General features: G+C 42.4%; 1 protein-coding gene across 1 annotated transcript in view; it reads left to right on the forward strand.

The window, feature by feature from the left end:
• MAMLD1 (mastermind like domain containing 1) overlaps window positions 1–24,210 on the forward strand; it is a 243,929-nt gene that overhangs the window by 117,447 nt on the left and 102,272 nt on the right. The window lies entirely within an intron of this gene.

Raw genomic sequence — 24,210 nt, forward strand, 5'->3', positions numbered from 1 at the left:
GTGCAGAGCCTGGAAGTTGTGGAAAGTAGAGCAGATTTGTCTAAAAGCAACACAGGCTTTACACAAATGCTTGTGACCAGAGAATTCAGATTCTTTTGGCTGAAAATGTGCCTGCAGTCTGAGCTGTACACAGAATGCAGCTCTGGATTTGGCAGATTGAGCAAATGAAGACTTCAGCAGAATCTCTAGGTACTTGAAGAAACTAGGCCAAGAACAGCAAGGTAGATAGCCGCTGAATAAAATATTTTTTAGATCCTGATTTTAATTAAAATAAAGCATAACTACCCCATTGTGGCACCAGTACAGTTTACAATTCTTTCTTCATTTATTTAATGAATCAAAACAGATAAATCAGTGCTTGCAAATAGTGCTTGCAAAGTCTCCTAGATTAAGAGACTAAACTTAGATAACCTTCACCAAATATATTATTAAAACCAGAATTAGCAAAATACCCCAAATACTTCTATAGATGAAAAATACTGAAGGGATTTGAAAACTGCTCTTAACAATTGTTGTAAAAAGCATACTTTTAAGTTTAGTACTGTAATATAGGATATGCTGCTTACTGTTCATGCTCATTAGACAGGGTATTTGAATAAGATATTATGCAATGGAAAAAAGGTGGCATTATCAGAGCTGTTATGACTCTGTGATGTGTTGAGATGAGCAAAGATTCCTCCTGGGCATCTTCTTGAGATACTTCTTATATTTCAATAACTTTCCCTTTCTCTTGGTCTGTCAAAGAGGGAATTAAAACATAACTGCATTGGCAGTGCAAAACACTCACTGGTAGCCTGAAAAAGTCACTTATGATGTGCCCTTTACTAGCTCAGGAGATGAACTCCTGCAATCCCAACCGATTACTGCAAAGGACAGTCACCATCACTGTTTCTTTACTCACTTACTGGATCCTGACAGACATGAGTAACTAGTCTAGCTCTGCTCCCAAAGGGGCAGTTTATTACAGAAGTACTTAAGTGTTTCCAGGATTAGCATTCCAAATACTCCATGGTACCACATATGAAACACAGGTCTACCTCTCCTTTGACATTTCAGTCCTAAATTGAGATGGCCACTCAAATTTTACATTCTCTGCAGTGTGCATTTAGCAGCCCTGAACCTTTTCCAAATAGTCTGGCTTTAGCTGCTTAGAAGAATCCATTACTCTCAAATTCAAATACCATCATAAAAGCTGCTGTAACACCAGGGGTCCTCAAAAGGTCTTTGCCCAATTCACCTAACATTATCAAAGTGCTTGTAACTGGACATTTATGTTACATTCCTTATTTTAGTCTATTTTTAATGTAACTAGCATTGACAAAAGATGGTGATTTTCTCAAGGTCTTAAAAGAATCTAATATATCTTTACTATTGGGTCTTCTGTTCTTTACACTCATCCCTTACTCCTGACAGCTAGAGTCAAATTCTGCTACCAGTAGTTACAGGTTTTATGGGTGTCAGTATTAGCTGTTCTGAAGCCTCTAAAATGGCTAAAGAACTTACTGAAGTCATTATCATTTCTATGGCAAAACAAGTCAAGTTGTCAGGCTCATGCTTTTCAAGCCAACTAAATCATACCTTCCTGCCCTGACATCACTGGAATTACCCATCTGTTTCCTGTGTTTTAGTGCCTTGTTGATTTGAGAAGTGCCTCACTCATGTTTCTAACTAAAAGTGATGTGCTGAAGCACATCTGCAGGCATTGAAGCAAGCTTGCAGCACCTATTCAGTGAATGGATTGAAGGACTTTTGCCTCTAAAGCTATTAATCTTGTACCTTCCAAGCAGAGAAATCAATAACATTTTGGAAAGTCAAATTGTTCATAACGGAACTGTGGGTGGTGTCAGTGCAGAAAAAGCTCATAGTTACTGGAAAATACAGAGGAATATGTGTATTTATTTGATGTTGGGTGGTATCAGAAACGTAGAAAATATCTCTAGCAAGAAACAAACAAGGAAATTTTTGTAAAAGCCTTGTTGGCCAAAGAAGGGGAGAAACAGATCTAAAACCATAAGAAGCAGGGCTGTAAGAAGTAATAATCAAATGCACATAGTAACTAGAGCTGGACTACAGTGCATAACCTTTTCCTTCAAATGTGGATTGAAATCTTTCCAAATATCAATTAATCCCTAATCTACCATGCATTTCCTAGTTGCTTCCTGTGCATTATTAATGGACTGGTCACCCTGAGATGAAGGTAGGAAGTAAAAGCAATTAAATTCCTCTCCCACCCCTGCAGATACAATTGACCTAGAGGATTCAGCTACAAGTAAAAATTAAAAAGCTCCAAAAAAAAAAATATGCATGGTCTTCTCGCTTGAGCCAGACTGTATAGTCTAAAAAGCTGCACACAAGAGCAACAGCAAGCTCCCTTTATATGAAATATCAAATTCTATGATTCAGGGCTGATCAAGGAAAAAAAGCAGGTGCCCAATCTCTGCTGTCTTTTCCTAGTGGTGTCCTGTAGCTGAATGAAAACTTTAGACCAGAACTCCAGACACTGATTCTTTTCTCAGTGTAGAAAAGAAAGGCCCATCTGTCTCCTGGGAAGTATTGATTCCATTTGAATTCAGAGAAACAATTTTAACTTCATGCTTTTGTGGGGGGTGATGGCCACAGAGTTCAGGAAGGCTTCTGACTGCGTAACACAGTTAACTCTGGCCTGAGAGGGATACAGTCATCCTAGCCTGCAATTCCCAAACAGATCAGTCAGCAGTGGTAACAAGGAGAGCTCTGTGGCTGCTGTTTGCACTCCAACGTTAAAGGTTTGTGTTTGTTTCCACAGTGTTGGAATGCTGAGGTGAAAGTCTGTCCCTTTTGCTCTGTTCAGCATCACTGGAGATAACATACTAGGCTGAAATAGGTGTATTTCCAAATCACCCCAATTATCCTTCTGTTCAGGAAAAAAGTCTCCTAGCTCAGCCAAGATTGTTACCAAACTCAGGGTGCATTAAGAGCTGCCTGGTAAGGGAAGAAGGAGGGAAACACTGACAGTGCCTACACAGGGCAGAAAGGGGAAGGGGTGTCATGTGGTTGTATCAATGCAGAGGTCACTCTGAATGTCTGTGAGTGAGATCCTGGGCTGTACCCACCCTGTGTGTCACCACAAGTATTCCTCACTGTTGGTTCCCTGCCATGAGGATACACAGTGAGTGAGCCAGTTCTGGCTCTCCCTGCCATGCAATCCTGCTGCAGCCAGGAGAGCCCAGCAACAGAAACCAGGCTGGGCTCGTGCTGAAAGGGGGACCTGGGCTGGCAGAGGAGCCCAGCTGAGGATGACTGGAATGGGAAACAGGAGGGATTCATTTTGCACTGTAATGAAAAATGGCTTTGGAAGTGGGGTGCAGAAAGGTGGGCTCTTGGCTGAGACTGAAGTGCCCATAAAACAACAGGCAGGATGCAAATTGGTATTGTCATAAAATACTCAAACAAAATTATATCAAGTATTAAAAACTCTGCTTACATGCCAGCAAGAACTGAGTAAAGCCACAGAACACAAGCTTGATTCTGTGCCTTTTAATGAGACCATTGTACCCATTCTTCACAACAATATAAATTAAGGAGAGACCATCCACTTAGATTTTGAATTTCCATGTTTGTCAAACTGAGTTTCTTAAGTGGATTTTTTTGCTCTTTTTCTTTTAAAAAGACAAAAAATAAGGAGATAGCAGTATATTCTAATCACTTGTCAAAATCCCTTTTTTAAAATCAAAGCTGTTGAATTTTCAAGAATCCTTTTTATGCATAAAAATTACTGTGTTTTACTCTTCTATGATTTAAAACTGATTTTATTAATATTAGCAAAAATGCTGTCACAGACAGACTAAACTCTTGTGCCTGAACTCAAACCCCAGCTAATTATGGCTCAGCTGTAAAGTTATAAACCCTTGAAAAACAAGGTTTATAAGAGAAGTATTGACACAGTCTTAACTATAGCCATGTGAATGGAGCCACTGTAATATTGTTTGGAAATAGTGTTCTAAAAGGGAATCTTTTATGAAAAGAGATGCCAGCTGTTCACTTTGGAAACATTTATTTCATTGGCTCGTGATAAAATTGGCTGCAAACGATATTATTCTGAAACACAGAAACTTCTTAATTTCATTAGGACCTGAAGTCACTGAGAAAGACAGGATGCCTAAGAGCAGTGAAAAAGGATTGCCACTGTTGGTTTTTCAACAAATATTCACATTTTCTTAGAATAATTCATGCTGGACAGGCCCTCAGAAGGTCATCAAATAACTCCTGCTCAGAACAGAAGAAAATAAGAGTATATTATTTTTATTTCATATTTTGCAACAAATATTTTCTTTTTATTAAAAAAAAATCCACTTGCTTTGCTTTGAGGGAGCAGAAGTCTACAAGCATGGCTAGAACCCTCTGCCAACCCCATCCACGCTCCACAGCCCAGGACTGCATAGGCAAAGGTGGATAGGTGGCGGTAACCACAAGAACCCAAAACCCAAAGAGATAAGTAAGAAAAAAAATTAAAGAAACAGAGAGGAATGTGTCCTGATGTTGGCTTATGATCTTCCACGTGAACTGTGAGTCAAAAAGGTTGCTGGGTCTGGGGACAAGATCCAGCATCTGAGAGCTGGCAGGGCAGATGCCACAGCTGAAAATGCTGCTCCACTGATACCTTTCTGCAAAGAACCTAACAGGAAATAGCTCTCTACCCTAATAATGAGGTCTGGCTTGAGTCCCTTGTACATTACATGGAGCTTGTTGTATGGAGGGGTGGATCTCTGTCTGTGCACAGGGACACCTGGCTGGGAAGTCCTGAAACCATATCCTACATAACCTGTATTATGTTATATATATATCTTATATTCTAGCATATTTTAATGGTGCAAAACTCTTGGAAATGCAGAGGTGGAAAGAACTCCTGTTTCCTTGAGTTATTGTTCTGTAATGTCCATGCAGTGCTAAGACCCACATCTGTGTGTGTTCATTCCTTAATGCTACATCTCTTTGTCCTTGAATAGTGGTGATGAACTTCTTGTTCTGGCCAGTGTCTGCTGCTATTATTGACTGCAGTCTCCATCCTCTGCCATGTCACTGAACTTCCATCACCATTGGCTTCATTAGCAATTATTGTTTTGGTGAAAAAAATCCTATACCTCGTATTATGGCATGACCTGAGGCCATTATGGAACTGAACGTTCCCATAAGGATAATCTAGCCACAATATATCAAAGTGCTGAGAAAATATCCTTTGTCTCAGGTCATGTAACCAATGTGGCTGTTAAATGTTTTAAAAGCAGTTATATAACTGGCATTTAAAATGTTTTATTGAAAACCCTTAATGCTACTGTAACTAAAATGACCTTTAGTGGAGAGTAACACACATCACATCTTAAAATGGGATTTGATTAAAAATATCAAATGTTATAATGTGCTCATGGCTCTACATGTACCATCCTGTCATACCAACCACAGAGGCAGATGTACTTGCTTTGGCTCTTCAGTATTTTCAGCTTAAATTTATAACCTGGTTACTTTACAAGGAATGATTATTATAAGCTTTTAAACATTCCTTGCCATATCTGACATATGAGCACTTTATTATTGGTATTTTTTTATGAACAGGTGGTATTTTTTAAGGCAGATGTTCCCAAACAGAGAGCATTTGATCTAGGGAGAGCTGGCTGATCAGAGGCTTCTCACTGGCTTCTCTTTCTTTCCGTGCTATGATTAGATCTTTCTGAGAAACAAAAAATGCATCCATTAATCTATATTGTCATAGAAGAAACCACAAAACTGCAAAAAGTAGAAAGGTGATTTTACATGGTAATGCAAAGCAAGACAGCCATTATTTTTTTTTCTTCTCTTAAAAGATTGCCCTTACTAAAAGCAATTTCAAATGCCCAATAGAGAAATATGCACTTGAAAAAATATTAAATGTTGTGTTACAAGTCATATACTGCTGATGTCTGGAGTTTTGAACACAAAACCATCTGAATAGTAAGAGTGGAAATGTTTTTGAACCCAAGATAACAAAGCTAGAAGTAGAACAGATACACAAGTGGGGGGAAAAAAAAACCCAAACAAAACAGATTCCCTGAATGACAACTGAAATGAGAGATACTTTTTAAAAATGAAGAAATGCTCTTGCTGAGACTATCTAGCCCACTGAGAAACACAATTCTTTTTTCACTTTCAAGTACTCTGAAGAGGGCTAGGTGGAAAAAAAAACCTTACTCCAACAGATGAGAGCAAAAGATCTTTTTATCTTTCTATTTACTTTCCTGTCTAGTGGCTTTTTCCCTACAACCTCACAAGCACCAGTCATTCCAAACATTATCCTCACTATTTTACAGGTAGGAAGTTGAGTCATAAAGGAGTAAAGCAGTATCCGAGATCACCAAGAAAGCCTGTGAGAGGTAGAAATCAGGAGCTGAACAGAGTCTGTAACACATGCTTTCATCACATAAATATTCTTCCCACCCCAAATTTCACTCCCAGTGCCTGTGCAAATATCTCACTCATATTAAACTGATGTGTGCAGAATGGGCAAGACTTGTTGTACATAGGAGCAGGATTCAGGAATCCAGAGGATGAATTTGTTGCCAAGGTGTTCATAAGCAAACTGAACAAACATGTGGCCAAAACAGACTTACAGCTTTGAAAAACAGACACAGAAATACTGGGGGAAAGTTTATCAGAAGTGTTAAAGAAATAAGAGACAGCAATGAAATTTAAAGTTAATAAAACAGACTTGGTAACTTCCCCATATCTGGTCATGCTTTCAGAAAAGTCACCTCTAACCCCATGAATTTAAAAGCTACAGCTACAAGCTTTTAAATACCTTTGTGCAATTCTAATAATTGATCAGTTAAATCAGCAATTTGGCAACAGCTGTGGCAAATAAGGGAGGGTCCTGCAGGGGCACGAAGCTTTTGAGGTTTCCTGGGTGCTGCTGGCAAAGATGTGAGAGGAAAGGCTGAATAAGAAGGAGCACTGGGGGATCCTGGAATTACAATGAGGAGACATGGGAGCATGAGATGAGTAAGAAGTCCCAGCTAAACAAGTGTTGTACTGACAGAGCTTGAGAAGTTATATTTCAGGTATGAAATTTGTTTCTTTGTGGCTGGTATTTTTGACTGTGAAAATTGTAGAGGTTGGCTGGGTGAGTCAGAATTGGTGCTGTTGTTGTCAGAGATGCTGTACAAAGAATGGGGTTGATTTCTGGAGCCATGGGAGGGAGGTGCCTTAGGAGAATATTTTTGAGTTGAAGAAAGTCAAGAATCCTGTTAAATGTGTTTAAACAAAAGCACAGAGAAGGCTCTAATGTTGTTAGCAATTGCACAAAACCCCTGAAAGTTGAAACCAGCCAAGTGCTGGAAAGAGGGAAGTTTGAGGGGGTTGAAAATAACTCCAGTTGTGAGGATCATACAGAATAGTCAGATCAGCATTTGTGCTCAGTCAGCCCAGGACTTGTCTGCCAGACAGTTTGACTTTTGCAAAGGGAGAACAATGGAATCGTGCATGCAAAAAATGATACTTTGTGGAGGGGAATGTTTCTTGACCAAAAGGAAAAAGGGAACACAGGCTAAACCGATGTTTAAAACTTAAAAATGTGAGCAAGAAAAGGAATAGAAAAAAATAGAGAAATGGAACAAACATAAACAATAATAAATAACTCCAAAGGCACTGGATAAAGTAGGCATGATGGTGGTGGCAGCTCTTGTGTGCTATGAGCCACAGTGGAGATATCAGTGAGCTTGTAGTGTGTTACTTATTTTGGTACTTTTGCAATAAAAAATGAGTAGAAACAACAAAAATGTTTTAAGAAATGTCACTATGGAGCTGGGAAATCAGGAGGTTTCTCATGGAATTTCTTCTAAAGGGGGAACATGAAATAACCCTGAGAACAGTAAATCCCCGTAAATGTTTATACACTAAACTTCACTCTGATGAGCAGCTCAGTCCCCCTCTGCTGCAGGGCCCTGGAGCAGAGCTGGCAATTAATCTCCAATTGCTTGGGTGGGAGCAGTTCACAGCTCAAGGGGCTCTGTGGATTATAAATCCGGCAAGTGAAATGGGAACTCAGAGAACTGGTAATGAGGGAAGTGCCAATAGTTAAAGCTATAATCACCAGAACTGCAGGGCAGATAGTCGACACCTATATGGCAATTTTCAATTCAATAACTAAAGCTAACGGAGTTGCCTAACAACACCACTGAGCTGCGATTACAACTGGCAGCATTATGTAACTGTGACAACCAGACGAAGTGAAAAAAAAAAAGAGAGAAATGCATGTATATTTCCAGTCCTAGTTACTGAGGGAGTCTGGGGGATGGAGCCCCATATTTGAAAGCTGCAGAGAGAACATACTACAACCCATTTTGGATACTCCTCATCAGTACTCTGGGGATCTGCAGACGCACACAAAGAAAAGGATTAGACAAAGGCACTTTTTTTTAATCCTTACCATGCAAGTGGCACCAGAATTATATTTTTTTCCACTGATTGAATAATGTAATCCAAGTATTCCTAAAGAACCTGGAGGCATGGCTAGCTTCAGCTGCAGCCACCAGTATGGAATTTTGCACTGCGATGTTCTCATGTTCAAATTTACCATAGCAACCTCCACATCACGTTTAATACACAGAGACATCCCTCCTCTTTCCTGTTTAAAGAGCCCTTGTTAAGTGGTTTTGCTGTATTTTAGATGCCAAGATGTCGCTAAGATTGATGGAAGGGTGCACAATCAAACTTGCAAGGAGAGCCTAGCATCTAGCTCATTATGTAAGAGAATTAGCAAGGCAGTTCTTTTGACATGACAGTCCATTATGGCGGCTGTCAATCATACCTTAACATATGCTTTTTTGGTCCTCTTTGGTGATTTTTTTTTTTTTAAAAAAAAGTTGTTTCATTCCTGTTCCTCAATAAGGCAGCATGTAGATGCTTTGTGTGTGTGCACAGTAGCTGTTGCAGATCTAGATGGGCAGTGCTTTCTCCACATAATTGCTGGGTAACAGATAATTATGCACGCATGTGTAATCCTGACTGGTGTGGCTCTTTGTCCCAGTTATGTGTGCACAGAGGCTTCAGTCTGCTATGCCTTCTCATCCACCTCATAGTGATTTTTTGGTCCTCTCATATGAGATAGTGATGCTTAGGGATTTTGGTGTAGAAAGTCTAGGTTTGCTTCCTGAGGAAAATGTACCTAGAAGGGCAGTTATATTTACTCATTCCTCCTTCAGGAGAGAAGGTAAAATCTTGCACTAAGACTTGTCTTAAAATGGTATCAGACATCGATACCATAATAATATGTGCCACTTTTCATAAAAGGACTTAAAATTAATTTAGCCTGGAAGATGATTCAGTATTACAGCAGTTGGGAAGTGAAGAAATAGGTGCATGGGGAATCTCAAGTTTGACTCCAGTTCATATCCTCCTCAGGTCTTCTACAACTGATCCATCACCTATTTGAAAAGAACAGGGATGGAAAGGAAGCAACTGCTTAAAAGGCTCTTTACTTCCCTGAAAGAACATCTAAGAGGGGGGAGGGAGCACCATAAGGACAGATTACCTCTGAAAAATAAAGAAGTTCATCTTTACAATCTCATCTTGACTGGTATGCTCATTTAAGAGGGCTGGTTACTGGCAGTAATGCATGCTAGGAACCTGGGAAGTTAACCCATATCAAACAACAGTGCATTTGCAAACACAGAATATGTATTACGATAGAATCATCTTTTCATGGTATTTTTAAGGAAAAAAGTCCTATATGTTAGAAGGCAGCTCTTGTAAATTATAGTTTCATCTGCTCTGATTCACTCACGTATATCAAGCAGTACAGTAGAGTCTAGGAGAATGCTTTACTGGCTTGGGCTCATTCACAGGAGGAAACAGAGATAAGTTGGAAAAAGAAGCTTCATTACTGCACATCCATCTTTCTGCCACTTGTTCTTTCTGAATAGCTCTCTTTTCAAGCCCCTGTAAAGTCCATGTTCTTGTCTTCTGGGGCAACACAAAGGTAACTGCTAACACAAAGCTGCACCAATGGAAAAGAGGTAACACATTTGTCCTAGCAAAGATGAACTTCCAGAAGGGGATTAGTTCACTGGGAAAAACAAGGTTCAACCCAGTAAAAATGCCTTATCTTGGTTACAACTTTTATTGGGGTGAGTAGGAAGGTGGGATTGCATTTTAAAAGCCTAGTGGGAATACGGAAAAGTTCTTTAAAATATCCTCTAGTTTCCCTTTTCAGTTTTTCTAGAAAGAAGCACTGTGCTTTTACGCTGTTACCTACAATCCTAGGTAGGACTGGGGCATCCATATAAATGCAGATTCATTTCCCCCTCTGCCCCAAGGATCATACAGAGTAAGGTGTGTGTCCTGCAAATTGCTGACTGAGGCAAATACTCTTGCTTGCATACATTGGCAATGATTTCAAGGGGGTCCTCCAGAGCCAGGGCTCAAGAGACCTCCCAGTAGGGCAGGTCTGGGACAACTGGCGTGGTAAGCATTGGCCTTAGTCTTTCTGCACAAATGGATCAAGCATCATTGACTTCATTGGTACTGCTCAGATGTGCAGTGGTGTGCAGATGTTTGCTTCTGACCTTTTAACATTCTTTTCCATTAAAAATCAATAAATGATGCCCTGAAATACCAAGCAGGATGCACATCATTCCAGCTGATTGCAGCTTAGGTGTTTTTCCTTTCTGTGCTATCGTTTCATAGTCCTTAATAACTGTTCTTTTTTTTTTTTTTTTTCCTTGAGGGAGAGAATATATGTATTCACAACCTGTTAAACAACTTCAAGGATGCTTCATTCTACTATTTCAGCCATTAGGTGACTCTTCCCCTGGTCTGATCTGCAATGAAATCAATGGAAAGTGTTCTATTAAATTCATTTGGCTTCAGATCAGATGCTGCCATTGAAAACTCTAATATAGGCAGCCTGGTCTTTGTGATATCTACCATAATGGCACAGTGTGGTCCCAATCCTGCAGTCTGACTCTGGGAAAATCCCCATTGACTTCAATAAGAGCTCTCTTAAACTAAAGATTTCACAATCAGGTAATGAGAAGCAATGAGCATACACTGCCCTCTCTATTAGATCCTGTAGTCAGACTACTTCTGATGGGTTTCTATAAAGTGATTTTCTGTGGCAATCTGTGCTTGCAGCAGCACCTGCTCTGTTAGTCTCTCAATTCTTCTCTTAACAAAACAGCTTGACTCCACAGGTGAAAGATTCTGAAATGTTTTAATTAACTAGTTTGAGCACCATTTGATTTCTATCTCCCTAGATGTTTCAGAAATTGCAAACTGCTTGGTTTTGTGACTGCCATCAAACAAGATTTGAACATATGAAACAGGCTGCTATAAGAGGAAAAGGTGCTGAGTTTATAATGTAAAGTTGATATCAGGCCACTGTAAACAGTGTGTGTACACAGCTTGTTATCACTGGGAGATTTGACTAGCAATGCTTCTCAGGCTGCAGGAGTAGCTCTAGAAACCATGGGCCAAATCTTACAGCTCTGATTTAGTCAAAATTCCTATTGATCTCAGATCTTTTGAGTTGAGGCTTATCTTGAGTTTTAGAGAATGAAATAAAAGATCAATGGGAAAAGCAAAAAAAAACCACCTAGAGTTTTTTAAACTATTCATTTTTCAGGTTACACAGGAATATGCATTTTGGTAGGCTGCTATTGTACCGAAGCAATTGGAGCTCTGGGTCTTACGAGTGAATAATTACTGCGGTGTCCTGGCCACATTAGCATAGCTCAGTTCAGCAGGTCAGAGCTGTGCACCTACCACCTCTGAGAGAGGGATCAAAGGAAGGCAGCAAAGCACCGCGCCGGGAATCCTCCCGAGCCATCCCACACCTCGGGCTGCCACACCCGCCCCAGCCGCTCCCGGCAGCTGCAGATAAGGGCTCGGTGTCTGCCTGCAAGGGAGCAGGTTCTTCTGAAGGCCTCACCATGGACCTGTCTTTAGCAGGAGTAATTATTGCAGCATATTTGCATGTATCAGCCTGAGTTACTTGCTTACAGGATTTGATATCAGGCTTCTGAAAAAATTGGGGGAAAATAGGTGTGTGAAAGGAAGGAAAGCCATCAGATGTCTGTCATGGCCAGTGGGAACTTTTTTTAGTTCTGCCAAAATGATGAAAATATACCTTCACTAAAAAGATAAAAGCTAAAATTCTCCTGTAGCAACTTGCCTTCATGATCTGAAATATCAGAAGGCTTATAAAAGGATGAAAGCTGAACAGTTTTACTAGTACAGCAGCAAAGCACAGTGTACGTTTGTGGAATCCAGGATTTGAACATGATTTAGTCTATATGGAATGGGTTTCAAATGTTCTACACACAGTAAGAAACCATTTACCAACAAATCTTTAATAATCAATGAAGTGCTGCTGGGGGAATTTAGTTTTTAATTTATTATTTTTATTTGGGTTGATTTTGTTGTTTTGGTTTTTTTTTAAGTTCAGGGTTATGACACATATATCTTTGCAGAATTACACATATTAGTGTTCTGAAGTCAGAAACCTTAATCTTTAGGTTTTTTCCCTCCTCACATTAAGCCCAGTAAGCTAAATGAAGTGTTCTGTGCTACATTGTGTCTTTTCATAGTTCCTGAACAGAAGCCAATTTAAATAGTTAAAATCCATTTACAGGTAATGTTCCTCACAAACACCGCACCACTGAGAGTATTTGTCTTTCTGAACTTGTGCTAGCACTCACTGCATTAGCAGTTTAATCAGATTTGTTAATGAATAATGTTTTGCTTGCAAAGTATGTCTTACGTGCATTAAGCTCTTAATTGTGGCGTTGCCACAAGCCCTGGATAAAAGGTGCTGCAGCAGTCAGGAAATCCAGATCCCAGCTGGGCTCCTGCTCCCACTCGCTCCTCCCTGGGATTGCACTGCATGGATAACAGACCCTGGTGAGCCCAGGGGTTTAGCTGAGCTCTCTGAGCACCATCCTGCTTCCCTCCAGTCCTTGGTGGGGCCTGGGCAGCAGGGACAAAAAAGATGGTCTTCCTGATGTTTTTTGGTTGTTTGTGGTTTATTTTTCAGTAACTTGAAGCAGAGGAGTGTATGGGATGTAAATTACTGAAAATAGTAATTTAACCCCATAGAATAGTTTCTATATTGTTGATTACTGATGTGGTTTTCCCTACTGATGCCTTTGCTCTAGCCTTGGAGTTGTACTTTCATTCTTTGGCTTAGCATTTTAAGAAATTAACCAAAAAATGGAAGTTTTGGTTAGTAAGCCTTGGGCTGTTTTAAGCTACTATTTCTTAATGCCTGGTCCTTACCTTCATCTTGAAGTTTCATTCATGTCTTTTCTTGAATGTATGTAATTTATTAGTAAAATACATTCACAGTTGGGCATCACAAAATTCCACAGGCTGAGCAGTCTTTATTAAAGCAGAAGCTAGCTTCCACATTCTGACTGGTGATAAATCACAGCATTGTGTATGAAACTTCACATTTAATTGCAACGTAGAACAGTGGGGCAGAAGTAGGAAGTGAGGTTTTATTTCTCTTTGAAGTTAAACATTCCACTTCTCATTTTCTTATCAAGTTTTCAGTTTCATATGCCTTTGAAATACAGCGATTATATAAAACACTGCTTTGAACAATGTCGTAGAAAACTGTGCGCTAGATTTTTTTTAAGGCATGGAAGAACACACAAACATAAGTTGTTTCACACAGTATCTTGTTTTGTGGGTTTTTTTGGAATGCAAACTAGAATACTGAATCAGGCACTTTTTTAAGGACATAATGACATTTAGAAATTTTCAAATAGAAAATCAGGTCCTGGATCCAGGTATTAGTGATCAATTCCTTCCTCAATTTCTGTGGCAAAACACTTTTGCAGTGTTTTAAATACGTTCATTTTCCTCCATAGTGGTTTAATTTTTTTTTTCCCTGGGAAGGCTAGTGTGGTCTCAGGCTGCATTATCTCAAATTGCCTTCCTTAAAGTATCTTTTTCAATACTGTTAATTCTCACTTTTATTGAGTCATTCTGAAATCTGTCCAGCTTCAAAGAAATGAGACAGACGTGCCTCACCAGGGGTGGTTTCGTGGCTGTCTGCTCTGTGCCTTCGCTGCTGGGCTGTGCCCGTAAAGGGCAAGCTGGGCCGAGCACGGGCAGCTTGAGGTGTCAAAAGCACCTGTGGCCAGGAAGCTGGGCTCAGTGTTCACTGTCCCTTACCTCGGGTGACACCTCGGGTGGCTCAGACGTGAAGCAGTGTACGTGAGAGCCACCGCAGGTCCCTGTCACCAGCACCCTTCCCCCTCAGCCCCATCCTTTGCTGCCACCCGGCCACCGAGCGCTTCGTGGGAGGCAGCAGCTCCCGGTGCTCGGCTCCCTGAATGTCATCAGGAGCTGCCTACACACATCCTCCTCCTCCAGCTGGCTCGGGAGGCGGCGGGCTCAGGTGAAAGGTGCTGCTGACAGCTGGGGCTCCTGGCAGCAGCACATGGTACTTATTTAGATAGGCTCTCTATTAAACGTTCCCCTATGCCTGCTTCGCTCACTTGCTCCTGCCCTTTCCCAGCTGATACTGGGAATTGCTCTGCTCCAGTGGTGCTAATTCAGGAGTATGGTGCTGGCTTGCTAGCCTGGCTCTGGGAAACTCTCTCCTGGGTTTTGTCCTCTTAAAGAGGAAAAAAAAAAAAAAAAAAATTAGTCTGGGCTCTCCTGCTGTGGGTTCTACAGATCGGGATTAGCTGGTGGCACAGCAGCGATGTGGCACCACAGTGGCACAGCTGCTCCCCAGGCAGGGGGGAGCTGGGGGCCCTCTCCCCACGAGGCTCCACCAGCGGTCACCGCGGCCCGGCGGCGAGGGGCCGCCGCCGTGTCCCGGGCAGGGTGGCGAGGGGCCGCCGCCGTGTCCCCGGGCAGGGTGGCGAGGGGCCGCCGCCGTGTCCCGGGCAGGGTGGCGAGGGGCCGCCGCCGTGTCCCGGGCAGGGTGGCGAAGGGCCGCCGCCGTGTCCCCGGGCAGGGTGGCGAGGGGCCGCCGCCGTGTCCCCGGGCAGGGTGGCGAAGGGCCGCCGCCGTGTCCCCGGGCAGGGTGGCGAGGGGCCGCCGCCGTGTCCCCGGGCAGGGGGGCGAGGGGCCGCCGCCGTGTCCCCGGGCAGGGGGGCGAGGGGCCGCCGCCGTGTCCCCGGGCAGGGGGGCGAGGGGCCGCCGCCGTGTCCCGGGCAGGGCTGGAGCGCGGTCCCGCCGGGCCCGTCCGGGGCTGATGCGCCAAGAACGCGCGGGGAGCGGCGGGCGCGGGGCCAGCCCCGAGCGGGGCCAAACAGCGCGAACGTCACCGCTACCGACGGCTCTCCCGCCAGCCTCCAGTTCCTTCCTGGCTTTATTTATTCCTTGTGGTGAGCACCAGCTGAATGCGCCGTTTTATCCCCAGCAGGACAGGGCACACCCAGTGAGGAGAAGCAGAAAGTTCATCGCGGCTCCAGCCAAACTGGGAGTCTCTGCGGGGTCACTGTCAACACGAGCGAGTGGGGCGCGTTTGGCTGGGGAAATGTGACGAGTAAAACTTAAAGAAGGAAGGAAAGGCAAACGTGTCAGCTCTACCCAAAGCAGAGCTAGGTAAACTTGCTGCCTATTGGGTTACACCAGCTGCTGTAGCCCGTTTCCTATAGTAAAGGCGCAAAGAAACCAGATTGTGACTGAAAACCTCATCCTATATGTTGCCACTCTGGCACTCTATTTTGGCAGTAGAAGGATTGAAATATTTAAAATTAATGCGTGTGTGATTGCCTTCTTTGTGTGCACTTCTCTGATGCTTATGTATGGATGGCACACCCCAGCATATGCCACTGATTCTGAACCTGATCCTTCTGCTTTGGGATGTCAGTGCAAGTTAATGTAACTGATCTTCCCAATCACTGTAAGGTTTTTATTTAGCACCTAATGCTGTGTTAAATTCTTTTTCTCCCTCCCCACCATGTACTTAGGGGGCTGCTGAGCACCCTGTGCCCCAAGCAGTGTCAACACTCGCCCTTCAGCTAATTCCCCAGTAGCCCCCATGGCAGAGAAGAGTCTTTCAAAATGTTGCTAAGCTGACACCATTTTTCTACATGCTTCCCTCATAAAGCCAGCAGACTTGGGGGAAGTAATTGCTCCATCTTTGGCTTAAGATAACTTCTGACACCATGTAATGCTTTATAAATACTTGAGAGGCAGGTTTTTCAGGAGAGAAGGCATACTATCTATTAAGTGCATGAGCAGGCAGCTGATTTTACTCTGGTGCTTGGGAACTTCTGAAGTTTTACTTCATTAGAATTACGATTTCACCTTTTTCTTAGACACAGGATGCTGTCAGTAGTTCTGTGTGATTATCAGCACAGTCGCATATACACCAAAATTATTTCATTTCTTAGTCATGCTCCTGCTTGCAACCAGATACCTCAGCCCTAATATTCTTTGGGTAGCTCTGCTATCATGTTATGTGCAGTCCTATTTCCTTTGTGAACACAGCACAAGCCATGGTGCCAAGGTATAAAGTGCATATGAAGAGCAGACCAGCTCATCAGCAGAGCAACCAGTGCCATAGCCAGGGGTTTGTGTACAGGCTACATTTTTGTGTGAACTGAACTATGCTATAAACACGAGACAGAAAAATCCCAAGTCCATGAGAATACTGTTACATAAATAAAGTCATATTTATTTCTTTGGCCTAAGAAAATGTTGTGACTAAAACATTGAGGGAGATCAAAGAGGCAAAAAACCCCCAAACCCCCAAGTAACACAGTAATAAGTGGTGAATCCAGCTTCCCTCTTATAAACTGGTCAAATGTGCCAGAGCAAGTTCTTAAGCCCTTCAGTGATCACAACTGGAACAGTGCTGCAGAGCACAGAGGAGGGGAGGCTGTTCTTGGCTAGGTCCTAACTAACACTGACAAGTTAGCTAAGGGTGTAGCTGTGGCTAAACCACTGAGCAGCAGTGAATACAGTGAGTGGGGCTGTACTTTGTTTGAAAATGAAGTTTCCTCTCATTAAGAACACATGGAAATATCTGAGGAAAACTGATTTTTAGAACACTTCAGGAAATGGGCAAATTAGGTCTGACAGAATAGTGGTATGTAAAACAATGAATCTAATACAAAAGGTGCATCAGGGAATTCTCAAGACATCTTTCATAATAACAAAGCCAAAAGCCATGCAAGATATGGAGAGATAATTTTCTTTCAAGATATGGTTTTTTTTTTTTTCCTAGTTTTCTGGCATGCCATTCCTATTTAGTGGCTGGGAGCCTCTCCTCCATCTGCCTGCAATGCTGGGTCTTGCTTGCACAAGACATGACCAGTGAGTAAAGTTACTCAGACTTCATACTCACAAACAAAGCATTGTTTTTCTGTCTGTGTGAGAAATAAAATATAGAGACCTTACTAGTATTGAAGAAAGAACAATTAAATGTTCAGAAACAGGTCATGAGCTTATCTACACTGATGTTAGCTGGGATAAAAATCTTAAGAGATTTAAATGTTTATGATTCACAGCATATGTAAGTAGTGACTGATGAGACTTAAGGAAATATTTCCCTCTAGGGCAGGCTTTTCTATAATCAGCCACTACAGGCACACTTCCTCTGGTCCATGGTACCAGAGTACAGGGACACCAGAGCAGGTGTGATCCACAGTGGCAGCTCCCATCTTCCTGCCAGGTCACAGCTGTGCCTGACAGTCCCTGTTCTCTTGGAGCCATGCCTACTGCCAGTGTGCAGCCATTTGGGGGTTTCACCAAGGCAATATGGGGGGTTCCACTTACTTGTTTTTCATCATTCTAAGCTCCTTCCCAAATAACCTTTATTAAAAACATTTCCAAAATTGCTGTGGATTGACGGTTGATCTGATGTTACACCCATCTAGCCAGTGCCTGGTCCAGCAAGAAGTGTTCTCATTAATATATATACTTATATATGTATATGAATGGGGAAATTACTTCATGCTCTACTTTGGGCAGACTCTTGCTTCTGTAGTTACCACCTGCCTTACATCAAGACCAGCAGACACTGTGAGTAGGTCTGTCAGGAAGGCAGGTGTGACTTTGAACAAGTATGGTGCTGTTAGATCAGCAGTGAAACCTGTCATGTCCTGCCACCAAAGACAGAGGTCCTGTCAGGCTGCTGTTTCTGTGCTGTGAAACTAATGTATGGATGTGTTTGTTGGAAAAGAGAGAGTGTCTGATGGGCACAAGTAGGGGATCAGCAGCTGGGGTGGGTGCCTGTGTCTTGCACATCTAAGGGGCAGCTTTATATACTGAGTGGAACAGCTCAACATCCACTACAATGCTGTGATCTTTAACAAGCCTCCTGTACTGGGAAAGCACTAAAAAATTGAAATCAACTCCCTTTTTTGTTGACAGCTCTTTATGAACCTCTCACTGGAAATACTGAAGTCTGCAGTTAAAACGGAAATATGTTTAAGAAGTATACTTTTGTCTGTGTTTGCCTTGGCTAGAGGCTGAAGTGAGTACGGTGTGAAAATGTGGTGCAATAAAAGAGGCTTCAAGAAAGAAAAGAGTATGAGATGTGCATGTTATAGATGTAAATATCACTAGCAGAGCTGTGCTGCAGAATAAATTGAAAGGTTTATAATGGGTTTCTGTCAAGAGGTTGCATAATGGTTAGGAAGGCGATACATGGTTCAAGTCTAGAAATGGCAGCAGATGGAAAAGTATTGATTTATATTAGTGACAGTAGAAAAATAAAGGAAATAATTGAGCTACAACAGCTAGTTTCATGCTGAAAGAACAGTGTTCACATTCCAGTTGCTTGCTGCTACTGTCACAGTGACTCCAGGAGAGATGCCTGTATTTCAACCACTGACTAGCATATTTGAGGGTCAAATAATTTAATAGCCATCAGCACTGAATTTAATGGCATTATTCTGTATTCAGCTGGTGCTATTGAAAGCAGGACTTTTGTCTTGATAGGAAACAAAACAATCTGTATTTCTACCAGATTCTAATGTAAAAGATGTAAAAGCACAATTGTGCTCAGCACTAGAGAACGGGGAACATGTCAAAGATGCAACTGTAGCCTCTTATATGCTGATCCATCTATACTGACAGACTCTGGATGACTTAAAAAATGATCACGAGATCACTCCATTCTCCACCACTGGAATGGAGTTTACATGAAGTGGAAGATCACTGGAGCACAGCATCCCAAATACCCCTTTGTTCTCAGTTAAAATCCCTAATGAGATTGGAAAGGCACAGAAATCACTTCCACTTGGCTTTATCCCTGTAGTGAGGGAGGGTTTTCTTCTGGTCACATAAAGCAAAGCCTCTTCCTTTGTGCTACTCTTACAGGACCAGGCATTCCAACCTAGGGTTATAATTCACCTGTATGGGCTGCATCGAGACCAAATGGTCTGGGAGAGTTCCCTGGGAGTCCAAGATCCCTGGGAATGCAAATCAAATTCCCTGGTGCCCAGGCAGCCAGGCTCCTTCCTGGGAAATGGGGAGGGATGGTGGTGGGTGACTGGGTCACCCTTGACAGGAGCTAGCAAGACGGCTGAGGCAGGGACCCGAAATGGGAATGTGCTCCTGTATCTTCCAGGCTGGGTTCCAGTTGAGTCTCAACTCCCACAGGGTACTTGTTCTCCCCATTCTTGGAGTTTCAGGAGTGACAGAATTCCCGGATGTGGTTTCTTTTGTGAGTCTAGCTGCATGGAGAGATGTGCCTGAATGCAGGTCTTCACATAACTTAGCCCTGGAACAATAAAAATTCTGTAAATTAGGATTGGGTGTTTAAATCTGAGCCAGAAAAGTATACAGGGGTCAACTAAGGCTGTGAACTGTGTTGTGCAAAACCCTGTATTTTCATCAGACTCCTTTGCACATTTAACCCATAAGGTACAGGTACTCCTGCAGCTGGATTTGCTCTGTGGTGAGGCAGCTTTCTGGCACAGGTGGCTACAAGTCCACATTTGCAGAGCAAGGCCTGAAGGACCCTGCTCATATTCCTTTGGACAGGCTCATATTCCTTTGGAAAGATGAGGTGCCCCCAGTTCTGGGGGTGCTGCTGGCACTTCCTGCCATCTTTCACTGGTCCATCTGCCCCAGTAAGTGACAGTGCAAAGCAAGAAAGATGACTGGGATTTCTGGAGGGACGTAGGCTTCTTCTTAAAGGACTACTGATACTGGCTGCTGCAGGAGCAGATGGGATTTGCAGGAGCCCCAAGCTCCATCTGTTCACAGTAGACATGATGAGCCCAAGATCCAGGGCACAGCTGAATGCGGTGGCCAGCGCAGCACTGTCAGCTGGAGGTGAGGAACAAGTGGGTCAGAGCAGCAAGATTAGAAAACAAGCAGTAAAGGCCTCTTCCCCTAGAAAGTGGCAGAAAACACTTTTCACCACTGTTGAAATATACCTATGGTAGAAGCAAAAGTCCAGCAAGACCACCTCCTAAACACACCTGGCTGTCCTTTGAACAGCCTTATTTCCCCTTCTAAGCTGCCCATGGCTGTGGCTGCGCTGAAGGACCCAGAGCTGACTGCAGCATGCAACCTTTTACTTAGTGGGTGGAGCTGGCACAGCAGCATTTGTAACCTCAGAAGCTTGAATAACCCAGTTTCTAAAATCATCGTACTTGCCAGCCTATGCAAAGAACATATAATTAGAGCAGCTTTGACTATTTCTGTTGAAATAGCTCTTGCAGCTTCTTGTTAGTTCTGATAGCAGGAATGTTGCTGCTTCTGCACTAATTGCTGTAACAATCTTCCGAGGGCTCAGTCCTGCAGTCAGTACGTACCATTCCTGCTGAGCATGCTGCTCTTCAGACTCAGGGACTGGCAGCCCTGGCAGAGCAGGGAGCAGTGCTGGCTGATGTTCTGCAAGATTTTCTTGCATAAAAGGAGAAGACATCATTACTTGTTATTGATACAGTTCTTCAGTGTAATTTGCTCAGCTAAAGTCCAGTGTAATCTACTCTGCTTCCATCAGGCTCTCCACAGCTAACTTCTTTCAATGTCCATGAACTCTGCTGTGACGATCAGGCACAGTCCCTTACTGCTGCAAAAAAATCAGCCCCTTTGGGTAAATGATGAGTTCATCCAAGACAGCATCCCTTGCTGATTAACTCATTACTCTATATGGGGAGGAGATGCTAAAGCTGCCTTAACCTCTGTTACCTGTGACCTGTTTACCATTCTCCACAATGGGAGAGCTTTCTCCTTGTTTTGGCTGTGATTCTTAGTTATCACCTGATATTTCCACATCTAGAGCACCAGGGCACAGTTTGCCTCTCCACACCATAAACTCCTAGAACTGCTCACCTCAGATGAGGCCACATTTGAAGTAGACTTGTTTTTTCAGCTATGGCAATTTCAAACTGTAGCTGTGCATGCACAGAAGGCCAAATGAACTCTGTATCCTGGCTTGGCCTAGGATCATCAGAACTTCTCACCAAAAGGCAAAGCTTCCTTTTGAGAGCCTTGGCCAGTGTTGGTGGTGTCAGGCTAAAGCATTAGCAGACCAGGATCTTGTCTATATAACATAGATTGGAGTGGTATTTGAAATACTTTAACACAAATGTATCAGTCACTGCCTCTGGGGCATTTGCCTGATATGTTGCAATCATCTGGATATTTTAGCAGAGTTTCAATAGACTTGCGTCAAAATCATTTTGCCATCATCTTGACACAGTAATGTAGTCTCCAGTGATTGCAGTGACATTATTTTGCCATCATCCTGATATCATCTATTACAGCATTGTGGTCCCCATGCTCTGGCATTGCTGAGCACTTTGCCTCATTATACTATTTTCATAAGCTTGCTCTGAAATTTGTGCAAAATAGCTCTGGTTTTCATAGCACGTTACATGCATGGGGGAGTTCCCTAAAATCAGAAAAGATATTTCAAGTATACTGATCTGCTATTTTAAGAACACTCCAGATTTTTAACATTTTTCCTTTAAATGACCAAAATGTTTAATTCATACAAAACTGCCAGAAAAAATGTTCACTTAGGAGGTAAATGATGTTTTACTCAGAGTTTGGCAGGAGTACTGAAAACTGGTTCCAAATTATGCTTTGTTAAACTCTTCATCATTAAAAGCAACATAAACTTAATCTTTTTGGGGTGTACACTGGAGGAAACATTGCTTATTGCAGCCTGAAATAGCCTCAGTATTCTTATGTTTATGATCCGGTGACTCCTGTGTTTGGGATCCAACTTATTTTGAAGAAGCTCAGTCCTTTATTGTATAATTTTAAGTATTGAGCGCAAATATATCCCAAATATCTTCAGATGCACAGATAATTTGAGAAATTGAGAGTATTGCTGAATTGGCTTGGGTAGGGAAAGGCTTATGTCTGGGCTTATCCTGGCCACTTTTAGCTAAAGCCATCTTAAACTTGGCCCTATTCTGAGCTTAAGACAAACAATTTCTCCAGTGGGATTGTTCCTGTGAACATTAAGTACACACATAAGTGTTTGGAGAATCCAAGAGTGCAAGAGACAGATGTAAAGATTCTCACTGACTTTAGTGGCTTTAAAATGGCTTCAGTAGCTTTACTCTCATATTTGTAGAAACAGGAGGAAAATTTAAGCTTGGTTCATCAGTCAGTGCACAATGGTGATCCTCTTGCAATCCTCTAAGTACTGGAGTTTGAACCTTAAGTATGGAGAATGCTGTCTGTGGTGTTTCAGCTCTCTGTAAGCACCAGGAATGCTTTCAGCAGGGGGTACAGCACTGACATCACTGCAAACCCAGTTGACACAGGACTTGATGCTAAGTAGCAGTTCATATTTTGCAAGCTTTTTGTAAATTGCTGTAGAGTCCCTGTTCCATAACACCCTGCCTTGGTATTCTCATATCTTTATTCCATGGGTCTCTTTTTCACCTTTTTAGTTAATCACATTTTCAAAGAGAACAGCAGTAAAAAGTAGGTACTCAGTGAAGGCATTAATCCTTTTTTTCATGCCCTCATAGGAGGCCACCAGATTATAAACAAAAAATTTTTTAAAAAGTAGTTAGCCAGGGTTTCTTTTTTTTTTTTTTTTTTTTGCTATTGATGTTACCCTTTTCAAAAGTACACACGTAGCAGGAGTTTTAAAGTTTCAGCTTTTAAACTATGTTGTCTCACATTCCAGTACTGATCCTTGCAGCATTGTCTCTTGGTTGGCTGCCCTTTCATTTCTCTTCAATTACAGCTCCCTCAAAGGCTGTATAGAAAAAGATGCAAAAGAATAACACAGGCCATTATTCTGGGCTTTCAGTGGTGATAGACTCCACTATAGCAGACATTCAAATAATGACTGAACTATCACTCCCCTCAGAAGCTGTTCTAACAAAACACCACCAACAAAATTCATGGGGTTAGTTAATGTTTTATCATGACAAGTTATGGGATGATATGGAATCACTTTTTGTTTAAACCCAGAATTACCTCATGGTTCTGTTAGCTACATTAAATCTTCATTAGTCCAAAAATGAGACTGAAATCAGGCCATTCATACACTGACATCTGCTGAGCTTGCAGATGAATAAAACTTTGTGCTTCTTCCCTACATTCAGTGGGTTGGCAAACAAATAATTATTTTCTGTTTCTATTTTGTTTATACAAAGCCACCAAATCATGGTGCGAATACATGCAATAGTAAATCTCCCATTGTCTGTAACCAGAGCCATGTCTGGGTCCATCTATATGCAAGTTGTAAAGTCTGTGCTGAAAAAAGCTGCCTGGTAACCCTGTGAGTATGCCAGCAATCATAAATGTGCTCTGTTTTAGGGCATGCTGGAAAACTACTTGTGCTAGGGAAAAAGTTCCTGACAGCAGCAGCCTCTGTGCCCGGGATGGGAAAGCAGGCACGTCCATTAGTGATTCCTTTGTCACTGGGAGCAGCTTATCTTCATAGTGCAGCCAGGGGAAGGCTGAGTTCCTATCAGGAAAACAGACAAGTAGCTACTACTATAAGCTGAGTGGGAGGAGAAACATAATGGGGACCACGTCAGTGGGACTCTGCTGAAGGGAGTGAGAGGGGAGTTAGATAAAGTGGAAATAGGGTCAGTGTCAAAATGTTTAATTAAGAGGCAGCAGCAGTGGAGTGAGAAGGAGCAGGAGATCACAGGAGATAAAGGGATGGTGGGGAAAATTAACAACAGCAAAAAGCTCAAGGATCGTCTTTGAATTCTCTAGGGGTTTTTCCCAAGGAGAAACATTGCTTCTGGAAAGGAATCTCCACCTCCTTAACCCTGGTGGGAGGTGCAGGTGTGA

This window comes from Fringilla coelebs, assembly GCF_963513975.1.
Source record: "Fringilla coelebs genome assembly, chromosome: 11".
In the NCBI taxonomy this organism is placed as follows: Eukaryota; Metazoa; Chordata; class Aves; order Passeriformes; family Fringillidae; genus Fringilla; species Fringilla coelebs.